Source organism: Lissotriton helveticus, chromosome 2_1 (assembly GCF_964261635.1).
Source record: "Lissotriton helveticus chromosome 2_1, aLisHel1.1, whole genome shotgun sequence".
Lineage (NCBI taxonomy): Eukaryota > Metazoa > Chordata > Amphibia > Caudata > Salamandridae > Lissotriton > Lissotriton helveticus.
In genome coordinates, this window is record NC_136059.1 from 1,590,073,485 (window position 1) to 1,590,087,016 (window position 13,532).

The following is a 13,532-nucleotide window of genomic DNA, read 5'->3' on the forward strand; positions in this document are numbered from 1 at the left end:
TGGACAAAATGATTCAGAAAAGGGGGTGGTGAATTAAGCAGACCACTCTTACCCAGTCCAAAGATCAGGGCTTGATCCATCACCGTTTTTTAGCTCACTGCACCATCCCAGCTCAGAACTTCCCATGATGCACTGGGCCAGGGACGGACTAGTTTGCATATAGCCAGGTTCTGAGCTGGGATGGGGCAGTGAGATAAATAACGGTGATGGATCAAGCCCTGATCTTTGGACTGGGTAAGAGTGGTCTGCTTAATTCAGACACTCTGTTCATCACCACCCCCTTTTCTGAATCGTTTTTGGCCACTATAGGTGTGGCAGGGTATACTCAGACATGAGTCCCTTTCTCACTGCTCCATCAGGATTCAAGCAAGCCGGGCCGAAGAGGCTGAAATGCCAGAAACCGGTCCCCGGTAGCTTGTCTCCTTTTCTGGTGAAGAATTGGCTTGGTAGTTTGGTCTGCCCTGTTCCCATGATGCACTGGGCCAGGGACGGACTAATTTGCATATAGCCAGGTTCTGAGCTGGGATGGGGCAGTGAGATAAATAACGGTGATGGATCAAGCCCTGATCTTTGGACTGGGTAAGAGTGGTCTGCTTAATTCAGACACTCTGTTCATCACCACCCCCTTTTCTGAAATGTTGTAATACTGAGCATTGCTTATTCCCTGTATTCGTACTTTTAACATTGAAATCTATTTTATATCTGCATTCATATGCGTTTTCTCAGCACTGGGCATGTGTGACGTAATAGCTGTACACAGCGGTGCATATCTGGAAACATATTCCTTATCTCTTCTAATCCATCTGCACATATATATTCCTTACTAATTCTTTACCAACCTGTGTGCTTATTTTCATAGACCAACGTATCTTTATACATATATATTTCCCTTTCTCATCAATCTCTTTGTTCACTTCCAAACTACAGGAAGCCTGTTTCCTGTTTTGGCTCTACGCCCAGAATATGCACTCGGCCAAGAAAGATACTTGTGAACATGGCCCAAAAATAAAAAGAAACTCTATTAATTTGTCTGTATTTTATAATATCTGAAAACATGTGTTGTCTCTATTTGCAATATGCAAAATATACGTGTTGTATTATAAAATAAAGATGGCTTATTTGTAATGCACATGTTCACTCACAATGGTGCATTGGTAATAAACAGCAGATCTTTATTGTATTCCAACTCAAGGTATTCTCTGAATCCACCTTAGAAGGATGAAATGCTCTAGCAGCACATGATCTCGTAACTCGTGATATTTATTTATCTGAAAAGAAATGTGATGCAACTAATGTGCATTCCATTCCATCGTTTTATCTCTGGCTTGTGCCTGTGTCAGCTGCTGCTGAATTTTGGGACGTGGGAGTGAATCATTCTATTTAGTTGCTCAGTCTTGCATTATTAGGTGTAATTTACAGTGTGTGTGAATTATATGTGACCATTCACATAACATAACTATCTATTTCTATATAGAAAATGCAAACATAAAATTGACAGTCTGCGTGCATTTGGGAACCGTAAAGGGCATTGTGCCATTTTCATTGAAACATATTCTCGTATTTAACTTGGCCATCAGACCATGTGGACTGTGGTGTATAAAGTAGACGCTGTTGAATACTTTTACCTCCTATTTCTATTTGTACTGACTCTGTGAAAGGGACCCATAATATCGCCCCAGAGAAATCTAGTGTGTTTGCGCTCTGGTTGGAGATGGGCAGTGCCCCCTCCTTGATACAGGAGAATGTGGCACCTGTGTCAATCAAAAAACTATACATGTTATTAATCCTGACATTCACAATGGGGTCCTCTCTAATGTCAATAAGGGAAACACTAGAGTTGGCTGTGGGCTCATCCTAACTTGAATTGCCTCCAGCCTTGTGCTGCTGGATGGTGCCCTGTGAAACCGAATTGAAGGGGGGCAGAACTGAAGCTCCCTGTGGTATCGGGGCTTGAGTCTGGGGCACCATTTTGTACTCAGGCATGTGTTGCTGAGGTAGCTGTTGTTGTATGTGATCATTTGTTACCTGTGCGTTACCTCCTAGCACATTTAAGGCACTTTGTGAAACATTAGTGACAGTAGTCACTTGACTCACTGGTGAAGCTAGCCTAACTGCATCATCAAGAGTCTTTTTTTTCTTTACTTTCTGCTGTTCTAATTCCGCAGCTGTGTTCTCAATAGCTGATTGCCTTATTTGTGACATTAGATATCCAATGTCTGAGACATCTGGAAACTTCTGGCGCAGTTCGTTCCATAGCGCTGATCTTATTTTATTGAAAGGATCACCTTCTAATTCTGAATTAGTGGTGCAAAGCCTTGTGTCGATGCGTGAAAACATATCCTCTGCATCCTTTCCAATCAGGGATGTGAGCAAACGTCTCATATCCCAAATAGCCAATGACACACCTGAAGTGTCATTCTCAAAGGCTTGTATCCACTTTTCCGCACCCTCTGTGAGGGGTGGGAGTTCTCTCTTCAGTTTTTCTTTGTCCGTTAGGGACCAAGTTACTGAGGAAGGGGGGTCATTGACCTCTTTGGACAGCAGGGGCAGCTGGTTCTTTTCCCCTGTAAGTCCTGTGCGACCGTACCTGCGTGCGTATTTCTTCCAGACCCTTAGGCCTTGGCGCATGTAGGTGTAGTTCCAATCATCATCTCCTGCTTCCTGCAAGATACATTTTTCAGCAGTGGCCATTTGCTCTGGCTCAAATGATCCTTCTCGGGGCCAGACATTCTCTTGAAATGCATTAGCCTTTGTCCAGTCTGCCAAGTTATCTGAGAATGGAATGACATAAAGGTCACTCCCTTCTCCAAGTATTACTATCTCATTTGGCGTCAGGCCATTGGTCAATGGCTGTCTTGGCCTGTAAAGGGCAATGTTGTTCAGTTCTCTAGATCTTGCTGTACGCAGGCGTGTTGTACCTGATACATCATATTCCTGTGGGATGTTCTCAGGTCGCCCTTCGTTACCTAACATAGTAATACATTCTATCTCTCTTCTTCTCTGCCTTCTCCTCTTTTCTGCCTGTTCGAACAATTTTGGCAGATCCAAATAGTCTTGCTCTAGCTGTGGTGTCATTGGTCTATGTGGTGTAACTACTAGAGGTGATGCCTGAGGTATAGGCGTATGTTGTCGTGTCACCTGAGTGTTATAATTAATGACTGCAGACGGAGCTTGGGGTACACTTAAGTTGGCTGCGAGAGAGACTGCCATGTTGATCTGTGGTGGGGCTGCACTTTGTGCTTCCTGATGCAAGTCTATCCATGGCCCTTGCTGTGGCATGATAGTTGGGACCCCACCACTGTGTGGCTCTACCTCCTTCACACTGCTAGCTACTTCATTTGGTGCTGGTCGTTTCTTTGCACCCATATGCTCAGTCATGCTATCCCCTATACTGGCTAGGTATAATGCAAGTTGCTGGAGTGCTGCTGTATTTTCTATGGGGCTTCTTGAGTACTGTTTGTGTGACATGTCCTCTTCTTTACTTTCTGCCCTAGTCCTGCTAATGTCTCCCTCAGTTACTACCTCAGAGGGATACTGTTCGCTGTCTCTCTTTACATCATTGAACTGTAGCAGGTTCTTTTCCTCTCTATTGGGACCTGTGTTAAGGGGCTGCCACTCATTATACTGACTCTGTGTATTGCAATGCTGGTGGCTCGGGAATCGGAATGGGCCATAATGTCTAGTTCTTGTTCTTGGAGTATCGTCATTCTCAGTGAGGGATGTAGGTGCTGGGCGGTCAGGTCTGGGGAGTGACATGTGGGAGGCCTCATGGCTCTCTTTGTTTTCTTCCTGCTGGGGGCTGCAGAGTTGGATACGTCTCATTTTTACTATCAATAGTGTGTCAATTTGACCTGGCATTCCTGATGCTGCATCCTGCAGTACTGGGCTTAGGGATAGCTGACCCGATGTACTCTCTGGTGTACTATCTCGTGAATTGTCTGGGATGTCTGGGGCTAAGGCATCGTCATGGGCGACGGCTGCCTGGACATCTGATAAGAGTTCTATGTCAGTCTTTATACCTCGTCCTAAATTAATGTCATCTGCGTCATAGGCTGGTGGATGTGCTGTGGGTGTTGACATTATTCTCCTGTGTTGAGTGTAAGCAGGGGTAAGAGTGTAACGCCACCGGGTGTTATTGTCAGCCTTACCTGCTGCAAGGATGTTACGTCAATTCCTAGGGCTGAGATTAGTGTCAAAATGACTGTACATGTCAGGGGTGAGACAGACTCAGGGGATGTTGCTGTACCTTCAGAAAGGGCAACAATACAGCCGTTCACTATGTGTACTGTGATCTGTAGTCTTGGGTTTTGTCTGGGCTGTCTGCTCATCTCCTAGAGTCGAGTTATCTTTGAGGTGGGCTATCTGTAGCAGTGAATGTGGCGAAACTAATCTCCTTTTAAAATGCGGTTTTGTAAATATGCCCACATTTCTGGATAATGCGTCGTGGAAGGGTGTCTTTGTAACAGTCCTGTGAGTCTTAGTGATGGCTGCTGCTGCAGCTGGTCATGTAACTCGTGGGCGTGATGCTCACAGCCTAGTAGAGTGAGGGTATCCTGTGAATCTCCCTGCCCCTCCGGGCAGCTGGTGCTTGGAGAAGGCGGTGTGAGTGAACACTGGTGAGCAGTATCAGGGCTTTTCGCTACTTACTACACTACCTACTGACTGAAGTGTGAGTTGTGTGTCATCAGTGAGGAATGTATACGTTGGCACTGGGAGGCACACTTTCACTAGATGCAATGTAGATGCCCTTATCTCAGTACCCTGTGTGAGTGGGATTCCCAATAAGTCCCACGCTCTAGATATTAGGGAAATTTCGCTTCTGTTATATTTTCTATGAGTTTGTTCGCTCACGTTCTGCACTGATACAATTTTATTGTCTAATATGTGTAGAACTACCTCAACTATTTGTTGTCCACTATAGCTCATGTATGTACCGGACATCTGGCTGACCTCCTGTCAGTTTTTTTCGGGAGTGGGGCAGTTTACCACAAGCTCATCACCTAATGCTTCTGTAATGATGGAATAAAATGCCTCTCTAATTTCTTCTTTTTCTGGGCCGTTGTAAATACCTTCTGGGGAATTGTCAGGGAATTCCAGGGCAGTAGGATGGTTACCAAAACAAGCCTCAAGAACCTTGCTATGCAAAGGTTTGTGAGGCCACAATGATGTCACAATAGCAGGTACCTCTAGTCCTGGTAATGTCATAAAAATCTGCACGTGTATGGCGTGTGTCGTTTTGTATGTCCTATAGTTATGTATCCTATTCATTTGTGTGGAATGCAGTTAAAAAGGAAAAATGTCATGCTATGCTAAATGACACCCAGTCATCTAGAAAGTGCAGAGTACTTCTCTGTGTCCTCCCTTGTGGAGCCTGCAGTGCTCGTGGAGGGAAGGGGAAATCCTGTATTGCCAGGTGTGCACACAGGGGAGCAGCAGCAAGAAGAAAAAACAATATGTCTGTGTGACAGCCGTGGCGCTCGAAATGCTGTAGCAGCAGGACGGTTGCGCAGAATCGCCTAGCAGTTTAGTACTTCCTCCTTAGGAACCAGCTGCATCCTGTCAGTTTAACTCCTTATTATCGCGTCGAGGTCACCAAAATGACGGAGGGGATGATTAATTGAGGGCAGGAGGGGCCAGGGGACTCAGAGCAGCCGCTCAGAAGCCGCGCTGGGGAGACCGTGAGAGAGAACTAAGGGAAATGGCACACCTTAATTTGTAACCGGTGCTCCTGGAACGCTTGCTCTAAAAACAGGAAAAAACATATATATGAGCTTTGGAGACTGTTTCTGAAAGTTGTACAAGTTTATTAGAAGACACAGCTTCTAGAAATAATCAATGATAGCATAAAAACCACGCAGTACTTGGCCCTGTACCCAGCATTCTCTTGAAAGTCACATGGACCAGTTTGAGTTTTACAAAGTACAGTTTGCAGCTGCTATGAGAGAGGCTTTGCTTTAAGTACACTTTTGAGCTGAGGTAGATTGCATAGAAAAAGGCTAAGCACATATTGGTACACACACCACTGTATATAAAGTCATATCCTGCAAATACATGTTAAACACTTCTAATGCAGTGAAGATAAATACAAGGTCAGAGAAAACATAGCAAATATAACATTTCAGATGGCGAAATATAACTGGAATGCAATAAGGAAAAAGTATTATAAAGCAAAGTATACAATGGAGGAGCAGAGCCTAAGTACATGGAACAAGGGCTATCTCGAGTAACCCCTGGGAAAAACTCCTGTCCGACACTCAAGTGCAGACGCGGAGTAGTTCAACGATACTCTGGCGGACCAGCCTTTTATATTGTTCAGGGGTGAGGGGCCTATGGTCACGCTATATCACGTCACCTCGAACCACATATCCTTCTGTCGCCTCTCACGCCCCTGCCTGGTGACTTTCCCATCATTGGTGTAAATGTGACTACCTTCTCGTAATTGTGTAGCACATACGTTAGCCTAGACTGAGTTCCTGCCATTCTGACTGGAAGTTTGTCATTAATCAGAAATGTGTTATTGTTGCTTCGAAAGGGTTCTATTCATGTGTCAATCAGGCAGTTTGCGATAATATTTCGCCACAATTATCCTTAGTTTATCGGATATCTTGCTTGACGTAGTTGCTGTGCGAGCTTCCCTTATTCTATTCATGGCTTAGGTGGGGGACGTGGGGTATGTTGCAAGATTTATTGAGGAACTTGACTTCTACAGCTTGTGGGAAATATACAATGAGGTGGGGCCTGGTAGGGGTGCGGGTCCTTGCAGACAAGAGCAGCTGGGTGAAGCATGGGTCAGACCTGCTTTCTGCTTCTGCTTAAGCTAAGAGAAAATGGCAATGCTCAGGGCAACGTAACTGAGGCCTGTAACTTCTAGACAGCAGGGCCTACACAGGGGTCATGTCGTGCAGGTGATAGGTGTGTCCTTGGATAGCTATGCAGGTAAAAATTCACCCTCCAACACATTTATGCCTGCTACAAATCAATATGTGAATTCCTGGCAGGGTGGAGTGAGGCATTTACTGCCATAAACTTATGTTTAAGACAGAAAATTCTAGTTAGGGCCTGTTGTATTTCATAAGCACACCATTGGTATGGACTTTTGGGATAGAGATGCTGATGTCACTGCTTGCATAAAAAAAATTCAGATGAAATACATTTATCTCTCACCAGGAAGAAACATAATTTTCTACAGAAATATGAAGAACAATACATTTGGACAAATTGAAAAGATTTTCAAGATTAACCCAAAACTTCAACATCATATCCTATGCCAACGACACCCAGTTCATTCTCTAGCTCCCAGCAGACCCCTCTACCATGAAGAGAAACTTCCATAACTGCATGATCAACATCGCCGACTGGCAGAAGTCAACTGTCTGAAGCTCAACACTGACAAGACTGAAGTGCTGATCTTTGGGAACATTGCCTCTCTGTTGAACGACACTGGTGACCTGTCGAACTTGGACAAACTTCGACACTGACAGACCACGCCCGTAACCTTGGCATCATCCTGGACAGCAAACTCACCATTAAACGACAGATAAACGTTTTCTCTTCCGCCTGCTTCCACACCATTAGTATGCTCCTAAGGGTCGTCTATTGGCCCCTCATTAGCACAAGAAAAAATGTCACTCAAGCCCTAGTCACCAGACGGCTGGACTAAGTCAGCGCTCTGTGTGCAGGAACCACCACCCAACTCATGAAGAGACTCCAGGTGATACAGAACTCAGCAGTCAGACTCATCCTCAACCTGCCTAAACTGACCCACATCACCCCCCACCTCAGGAATCGTCACTGGCTCCCCATCCAGAAAATATGCCAACTCAAGATGCTGATAGACTCCTACAAAGCCCTCCACGACCAAGGACCAGCATAAATGAACCACTGCCTGAATTTCCACCCACCCTCCAAAGACCTCAACTCCGCCTCCCTCGCCCAAGCACAGACACCTTGCATTAGCGCAGCTACAGTGGAGGCCATTTATTCTTCTAACTGGCCGCCAAGACCTGAAACAGCCTTCACCGCCATCTCCGATCATTACCCTCTTTCTCAGATTTCAGGAAGAAACTAAACATCTGGCTTTTCAACTGAGCCAATAACCTAGCACCTGCATACCCTTGTGGGTGCTTAGCTGGGGTTTACAAATACTGATTGATTGATTGACAAGTAGTAGGAAGAGAACCCATGCTAAGGAAAAACAAATGCACATACAACATTATTAACAACATAATGAATTATGTACTGAATATAAAATTAGCATTGGCAAAGCGAGTAGGTCTAGCTATTTTCTGAGTGAAAGTATTTATCTATTGGTGAGTTAGTGGCTGTAATTCTGTGGGACCATGAGTGGGTGACCGTTCGAATGAGTCAATAGATGGATGAATGTGAGTGCACTGGGGACTGGATGGTTGAGCAATTTATTAAATTTACAAATATTTAATTTGAAGTGCTGCATTTTTGGGGAGCCAGCAATGAGGTATGACTGCAGAACAACCTTTCTGGATACCGAATGAGAATAAAGAACAAAAACACTAAACAGAGACAAATGGTGAATGGATGCAGAGTAAGCTACATAGGATGTAGCCTGAAACAGGCTGAATGTGAATATGACAGATCAGGGAATGCTATGTGTTTCTTATGGAGAAGAAACTATCTTAATACCTGTGCCCAACATGAAGCAAGAAGAGGGGGGCGAGTACTACAGCCCAAAGACTGTGCTGTCATTTGCCGCATCATTGTAGCGCATGAGGTGCATAAATCACAGGCGAGGAGCCTGCAGTGCAGGACATACAAACACTTGATGGAGTTTGCAGTGGGGGGCGAGGACTACAGCCCCGGACTGCCCTGTATTTTGCCGGGTTATCGTAGCACCCTGAGGCACATAAATACTGGGGGGGATCCCACAGTGCGGGGCGCGTGTGGGCCGAACTCAGGTGATGCCTGAGCCAAAGACGGGCCAGTATTTCACCCCTCATTGACTGGAGGTAGCTGGGCCACCTCCCTAACATCTACAAAGTGACTCTGCCTGAAGCCGGTGAGTGCTGAAAGATTGACTATTCGTGTTTTTTTTTCTGAATCTATATTTAAACCTTATCGCTTTACATCAGGCTTCCTGACTATATATTAGTGAGTTATTAATATTATGGCGAAGAGGAAAGCGGAATCCACCAATGGGACTGACAAAAGACCCAGAGCCACATTACTATCTTTTCTTAACCAGGCAGTCAGAGTGCTCTAGGATGAAATTTCGTCTGCCAAAGTTGAGCTGGCCACGAATCATCAAGCCTTTTTTTATCCAGGGGAAGTTATTTCAACTACTGCTGCTCCTGATTCTTTATCTAATCCTTCCTCCCTTTGCCAGCAATCACCTACAAATGTTATGCCCAGAGGGGTTCATTATAAGAATGAGAAACCCTTTGTTGACAAGGAAACTGTTGATACTCAGAGGACAGGAGCCAGGCGCAAAGTTAAAAATACAGGACAGTCAATTTCCAATAAACTAAGCAGGAAGCCAGACATTTTTACAATGGCCCCTATGAAGCATCTAACGGACAATAATACTGATAATACTACAGTTTCTGGGATTAACAAGGCGGGAAGCAGATTTTTAGATCTGTTCGGTAACCTGGAACTCAAGATTTCAACAGCCCTTAATGCTTTTGGAGCACGACTTACCACCCTGGAGTCAGCAATGGGAAAGGATACAATGGTCTGTGGACACTGTGCGAATACAAGTTGAGAAACTGTCCTGTATCCCATCCCCTAGACCAAGTACCCTTAGTATGTCAACGGATACTGATAAAGTTGTCACTAAGGGTCTACAAAACTGCTCTGAGCTGTCTGTACTTCAGGAAGCCAATAAGGTCACAGTGCCCTTAACTGAGGAATGTGGTGCCTTACTACCAATGGGATCAACTAAATGCGCTGGTGACTTAGCTCACCAGATGGACCCTCATCCTGCCCAGCTGATCAGTCTTAGTGGTTGTAACTGTCACATAGCTGTAGCTCATCATTTGCCATCAAAGCCCTCCTATGCAGAATATCACTGTACCAATGTTATTCAGTTGCCCCAACGGATACAGCTGATACACCTAATGTTCTTACAAGGAAGAAGGCGCAGGAATGTTATGGGCAACTTAAGAACAAAGTGGTCCACTAGTTAGCGACTAGGGCTAATTCATTCCAGCCTTATTCCAGCCTCTGTCTGATGAATTTATTATGGTACACAGAGTAGGCAGGATTGGGTCTCCTAAGGAAATGTTTGCAGGTGACTGTATAATATTTAATTTCTGCCCTGTCGTGCCAATGGGATGTATTCTCCATGCTTTTGGGCTTAAAGGACTGAATCTCAGTGTTTCCATTGGGCTTCTTTTACCCACAGACACTGTAAAGTCACTGGAAAGGGGAGGATTGCACTCTGGCCAGTTACTTACTCAAGTCAATGTAAAACTGAAAGTATCCAACTCAGAACATCACTTTGAACCACTGAGTCATTTGGAAGATCTTAATTGACTGGGTGTGGCCCTGGTTGATGAGTTCTTGGATAAGTATATGAAGCTTAGTAGGTCCATGAATGTAAGGGTTCTTAGTTGGAAGATAGCAGGGTTTGGGGCAAGTTATCCGATGTTAGTTAGATTACAATGTTGGCCACCTTTTGATGTCATATGTCTACAGGAGACGTGGGATGTTAAGAGACGGTTACACTTGGACGGCTTTGCTGAACATACCGTACCAGCCATTTTATTGTGTAGTGGGCACGCTAGTGGAGGCCATGTTACACTAGTTAATTTAGGCCTTGACTTTAAAGTTGAACATATTAGGCCCAATTCGATGGATATTCTTGGTACCCTCCTGACCTTCTGAAACAAATGCAGATTGCTGGTGTAAATTTCTCTAATGCAGCTGTAACCAGGCATGAATTAGTTGCTGAATCTAGTTTAGGAGTCTTTAAAGATGATTTCTTTCATTCAGAGTCTTTATTTACTGTGATTATGTTATTGGGGGATTTTAATTTGCACCCTTGTTTTTCTTGTCAAGACAATGATATATCAGAAAACTTAAATCCATTTATTGACCAGGTGCACTTTCAACATACACAGTAAGGCAATATAGTTAATATTCTAATTGCTGAGTATAATTTGATTAATGTAATGGACCCAAGACAAGAGGGTGAGTTGAAAGGGTACCTACGTTTAAGGGGATGGGTTTCAGCACAACTATAAATTATATTTTTGTATCTTTTTGTTTAGTTTTAGATCTTGTAGACTTTAAGGTTATGTTGGACAACTTAAGTGACCATAATCCTTTGTTAGCCACCCTTCCATGGGATAAAAAGCGTATTGATGTGATCCACTTTTTCAAGTAACCAGTATTACCCACCGACTAGGGTCAGAGGGTGTGGTGGGCATCAATCGTTCCATTGGATTTTATTTCCACTTTGGTCACTTCTTGCTCAATGGATTTTTTAATTTGCCTTACAGCGGATGCCTTGGCCCAAAGAATTATGTTGTTTTTTTCGAAAATTTGTCGAGCCCCATCTCTAACTCATTCAGTGAGGTGGTTCGACAATATGTGCTTGTGAGCACATAAGGATTTGTTGACAATCTTGCACAATACCCCAGGCCTAGGATAAGGTTAAGAGAGCAAGGGTGGCCTACCGCATGATTTGTAAGGAGCGTAAGATCCAGCTGAAAGAGGAGGTATGGAATAATTTACTTGCCAGCAGAATAGTTCCGCCTTTTGGCGCGTGGTAAACCTCCCATTGTTTAACAGTGACCAACTTTCTAACCAGGCATCAACCATTACATCGCAAGCTTGGGTCAAGCATTTTAAGGCCGTTTATAATCAGGAGGAAGAGGTGATTACATCAGTTGGTAGTAAGGCGGATCATATCATTATATTTCGATTGGCCGAAGTAATTTCAGAGATCTCCTGGCTTTCCCCCAACAAAGCTCTTGGGCCTGATGGAGTGCCTGAAGATCTTTATAAATCCTCTATTGATCTGTGGGCCCCCTTAGTAACCCTGCACTTAAATGCTGCTGCTAGGGGCTCCCCTCCACCAACATGGTGTCAGTCTGTCATAGTCCCAATTTTAAAAAAGGGAAATAGGTTAGTCTCAGCCAGCTACAGGCCCATAACTCTTATTGATTCAGAGGTGAGCATTTTTGGTCAGGTCCTATTGGAGCGGCTTTCAATTTGGGCAGAGGAGCACAGCATTTTGTCTGACCTGCAGTATGGGCCGGGGCGAGGCACTATTGAGCAAAGCTTAAATGTTTATTTGCTGATCTGCGAGTACAGTAAGGCTAAAGGGGGTGTAATCGATCTGGCCTTCATGAGCCTCAGTTCAGCTTTTGATAGAGTTAATAACTCTAAGCTGTGGTCCATGATGGCTCAGATGGGCATAGAGCCCACACTAGTTCACTTTTTGAGTAATTTGCACACCACAGATGCACATCTGTCAGATATGCCTCTAATGGTGAATAAACACCACACTTTATATTGAAGCATGGTGTCTGCCAGGGCTGCATATGAACTCCATTTTTATCTATTTTTTATATTAATCAATTGGACTAAGTCTTGACAGAAATTTCCCTGGATGTTCCTAGAGCTGGAGGTCGCCCAATTCCCATTCTGCTTTATGCAAATGATTAATTGCAGTGACCACCAGGGGGTTACAGAGACTTTTAGATCTTTTTATCGACTTTATGAATGGTTTCGATTTCTCCATTAATTTTTCCAAGTCGCATGTGATGAAATTTGGCCTGCCCAAGACAAAAACTATGACATTTGTAGTAGAAGGTTACCATATCAGCCAGGGTGATAAGTTTTGTTATTTGGATGTTCAATTGGACTCTTGTCTTAACTGGCACTCACTAATAAACTATAACGTAACAGCTTTCAAGAGGTATACGTTCAGTATAGGGGACTTCTCTCGTCGGTTAGGGCATACCCACATGAAGACAGTCCTGGATATTTTTTTAAGATAAATGTATCTTGATAGTCAGCTATGGTTGCACTATTTGGGGATACAAGCCTGTCACTTGATTTAAATAGCAGAAAACAAAATACTCCGGGGGCTCTTAGGGGTCCCACAATGTACATCTTCTGAGGTTGTTCGTGAAGAACTGGGCATGAGCTATGCTATCGCCTATATTCGTCTTTGCCCTCTGCTGCTTTGGCCCTCAGTTTGGAGAAAGAATGAGATAGGACTTAATAGGTTGATCTTTCAAGATTGCATGAACCTGGATAACTCATTACCGCTTCCTTGGATGACTTACGCCTTTTCCAATATGAACATTTTAGGGAGACCTGAACTTTATACTGATCAGAGTTCTATTGTCAAAACTGACCACAGATGGGTCAAACAAGCATCTAGAGATAAGATGGCAGCAGAACGTGAGACAATAGCATTGTATAAGTATTCAGTACGTCATGTGATATTGGTAAAAACTGTAAATGGTTTGGAGCCATATCTTACTTTGGACATGCCCCGCTACCATTTGTGATTATTGACTTTTTTAAGGTTTATTTATTTG

At 43.9% G+C, this 13,532-nt stretch overlaps 1 protein-coding gene across 3 annotated transcripts in view; it reads left to right on the forward strand.

The window, feature by feature from the left end:
- Positions 1–13,532, forward strand: part of TECRL (trans-2,3-enoyl-CoA reductase like) — a 769,360-nt gene that overhangs the window by 112,505 nt on the left and 643,323 nt on the right. The gene's annotated exons all lie outside the window — the stretch shown is intronic.